Source organism: Haliotis asinina, chromosome 15 (assembly GCF_037392515.1).
Source record: "Haliotis asinina isolate JCU_RB_2024 chromosome 15, JCU_Hal_asi_v2, whole genome shotgun sequence".
Lineage (NCBI taxonomy): Eukaryota > Metazoa > Mollusca > Gastropoda > Lepetellida > Haliotidae > Haliotis > Haliotis asinina.
In genome coordinates this window covers 47,307,331-47,311,339 of record NC_090294.1, presented here as the reverse complement: position 1 = coordinate 47,311,339, position 4,009 = coordinate 47,307,331, and the positions used below count along the sequence as shown (strand labels likewise).

General features: G+C 56.7%; 1 pseudogene; it reads left to right on the top strand.

The window, feature by feature from the left end:
• The first annotated feature begins 600 nt into the window (after positions 1-600).
• LOC137265057 (uncharacterized) lies at positions 601-2,197 on the top strand (annotated as a pseudogene).
• The last annotated feature ends 1,812 nt before the right edge of the window (positions 2,198-4,009 follow it).

Here is a 4,009-nt window from a genome sequence, read left to right as displayed (position 1 = left end):
GCCATCCTATCCCATGACCACTGCCACCATCTTCCTTTCCCACTGCCCACTGCCACCCTCTCTCTTCCCCACTGCCAACCTCGAATCTCCCTTCCCCACTGCCACACTCTCCTGTCTCCACTCCCACTGCCTCCCTTTCCCACTACCACTGTCGCCATTCACTCTCCCTTTTCCACTACGACCCTCTTTGCACTGCCATTGCCTCCCTTCCCCACTACCACTGTCTCCATTCACTCTCCCTTTTCCACTACGACCCTCTTTCTTTCCCACTGCCACCCTGTCCCTTCACCACTGTCACTTTCTCCACTCTCCACCACCACCCCCTATCTTTCCCAGTGACACCCTCTCCCTTCTCCACTGCCATCCTCTCGCTTGCCCACTGCCATCCTCTCCATTCTCCTCAGCCATCCTCTCCCTTCTCCATTGCCACCGTCTTTCTTCCCCACTGCCACCCTCTCAATTCTCCACTGCCATCCTCTACCTTGCCCACTGCCACCCTCTCCCTTCTCCACTGCCATCCTCTCGCTTGCCCACTCCAACCTCTCCCTTCCCCACTGCCACTGTCTCCCTTCCCCACTACAACCCTCTATCTTTCCCTCTACCATCATCTCCCTTCTCCACTGCCATCCTATCCCTTGACCACTGCCACCATCTTCCTTTCCCACTGCCCACTGCCACCCTCTCTCTTCCCCACTTCCATCCTCGAATCTCCCTTCCCCACTGACGCACTCTCCCGTCTCCACTGCCATTGCCCCCCTTCCCCACTACCACTGTCTCCATTCACTCTCCCTTTTCCACTACGACCCTCTTTCTTTCCCACTGCCACCCTGTCCCTTCACCACTGTCACCCTCTCCCTTCTCCATTGCCATCCTCTCCCTTCCCCACTGCCACTTTCTCCATTCTCCACCACCACCCCCTATCTTTCCCAGTGACACCCTCTCCCTTCTCCACTGCCATCCTCTCGCTTGCCCACTGCCATCCTCTCCGTTCTCCTCAGCTATCCTCTCCCTTCTCCATTGCCACCGTCTTTCTTCCCCACTGCCACCCTCTCAATTCTCCACTGCCATCCTCTACCTTGCCCACTGCCACCCTCTCAATTCTCCACTGCCATCCTCTCGCTTGCCCACTCTAACCTCTCCCATCCCCACTGCAGCCCTCTATCTTTCCCTCTGCCATCGTCTCCCTTCTCCACTGCCATCCTATAACTTGACCACTGCCACCATCTTCCTTTCCCACTGCCCACTGCCACCCTCTTTCTTCCCCACTGCCACCCTCTCCCGTCTCCACTGCCATTGCCTCCCTTTCCTACTACCACTGTCGCCATTCACTCTCCCTTTTCCACTACGACCCTCTTTCTTTCCCACTGCCACCCTGTCCCTTCACCACTGTCACCCTCTTTCTTCCCCACTGCCACACTCTTTCTTTCCTACTGCCACCCTCTACCCTCTCCACTGCCATCCTCTCCCTTCCCCACTGCCACTTTCTCCCTTTCCCACTACAGCCCTCTACCTTTCACTCTGCCATCCTCTCCCTTCTCCACTGCCATCCTATCCCTTGACCACTGCCACCATCTTCCTTTCCCACTGCCCACTGCCACCCTCTCTCTTCCCCACTGCCACCCTCGAATCTCCCTTCCCAACTGCCACTGTCTCCATTCACTCTCCTTTTTCCACTACGACCCTCTTTCTTTCCCACTGCCACCCTGTCCCTTCACCACTGTCACCCTCTTTCTTCTCCACTGCCATCCTCTCGCTTGCCCACTGCCATCCTCTCCGTTCTCCTCAGCTATCCTCTCCCTTCTCCATTTCCACCGTCTTTCTTCCCCACTGCCACCCTCTCAATTCTCCACTGCCATCCTCTACCTTGCCCACTGCCACCCTCTCCCTTCTCCACTGCTATCCTCTCGCTTGCCCACTGCCATCCTCTCTATTCTCCTCAGCTACCCTCTACGTTTTCCTCAGCTATCCTCTCCCTTCTCCATTGCCACCGTCTTTCTTCCCCACTGCCACCCTCTCAGTTCTCCACTGCCATCCTCTACCTTGCCCACTGCCACCCTCTCCCTTCTCCACTGCCATCCTCTCGCTTGCCCACTCTAACCTCTCCCTTCCCCACTGCCACTGTCTCCCTTCCCCACTACAACCCTCTATCTTTCCCTCTACCATCATCTCCCTTCTCCACTGCCATCCTATCCCTTGACCACTGCCACCATCTTCCTTTCCCACTGCCCACTGTCACCCTCTCTCTTCCCCACTTCCATCCTCGAATCTCCCTTCCCCACTGCCACACTCTCCCGTCTCCACTACCATTGCCCCCCTTTCCCACTACCACTGTCGCCATTCACTCTCCCTTTTCCACTACGACCCTCTTTGCACTGCCATTGCCTCCCTTCCCCACTACCACTGTCTCCATTCACTCTCCCTTTTCCACTACGACCCTCTTTCTTTCCCACTGCCACCCTGTCCCTTCACCACTGTCACCCTCTCCCTTCTCCATTGCCATCCTCTCCCTTCCCCACTGCCACTTTCTCCATTCTCCACCACCACCCCCTATCTTTCCCAGTGACACCCTCTCCCTTCTCCACTGCCATCCTCTCGCTTGCCCACTGCCATCCTCTCCGTTCTCCTCAGCTATCCTCTCCCTTCTCCATTGCCACCGTCTTTCTTCCCCACTACCACCCTCTCAATTCTCCACTGCCATCCTCTACCTTGCCCACTGCCACCCTCTCAATTCTCCACTGCCATCCTCTCGCTTGCCCACTCTAACCTCTCCCTTCCCCACTACCACCTCTCCCTTCGCCACTGCAGCCCTCTATCTTTCCCTCTGCCATCGCCTCCCTTCTCCACTGCCATCCTATAACTTGACCACTGCCACCATCTTCCTTTCCCACTGCCCACTGCCACCCTCTCTCTTCCCCACTGCCACACTCTCCCGTCTCCACTGCCATTGCCTCCCTTTCCTACTACCACTGTCGCCATTCACTCTCCCTTTTCCACTACGACCCTCTTTCTTTCCCACTGCCACCCTGTCCCTTTACCACTGTCACCCTCTTTCTTCCCCACTGCCACACTCTTTCTTTCCTACTGCCACCCTCTACCCTCTCCACTGCCATCCTCTCCCTTCCCCACTGCCACTTTCTCCCTTTCCCACTACAACCCTCTATCTTTCACTCTCCCATCATCTCCCTTCTCCACTGCCATCCTATCCCTTGACCACTGCCACCATCTTCCTTTCCCACTGCCCACTGCCACCCTCTCTCTTCCCCACTGCCATCCTCGAATCTCCCTTCCCCACTGCCACACTCTCCCGTCTCCACTACCATTGCCCCCCTTTCCCACTACCACTGTCGCCATTCACTCTCCCTTTTCCACTACGACCCTCTTTGCACTGCCATTGCCTCCCTTCCCCACTACCACTGTCTCCATTCACTCTCCCTTTTCCACTACGACCCTCTTTCTTTCCCACTGCCACCCTGTCCCTTCACCACTGTCACCCTCTTTCTTCCCCACTGCCACACTCTTTCTTTCCTACTGCCACCCTCTACCCTCTCCACTGCCATCCTCTCCCTTCCCCACTGCCACTTTCTCCCTTTCCCACTACAACCCTCTATCTTTCACTCTCCCATCATCTCCCTTCTCCACTGCCATCCTATCCCTTCACCACTGCCACCATCTTCGTTCCCACTGCCCACTGCCACCCTCTCTCTTCCCCACTGCCAAACTCGAATCTCCCTTCCCCACTGCCACTGTCTCCATTCACTCTCCTTTTTCCAATACGACCCTCATTCTTTCCCGCTGCCACCCTGTCCCTTCACCACTCTCACCCTCTTTCTTCCCCACTGCCACCCTCTCCCTTCTCCACTGCCATCCTCTCGCTTGCCCACTGCCATCCTCTCCGTTCTCCTCAGCTATCCTCTCCCTTCTCCATTGCCACCGTCTTTCTTCCCCACTGCCACCCTCTCAAGTCACCACTGCCATACTCTACCTTGCCCACTGCCACCCTCTCCCTTCT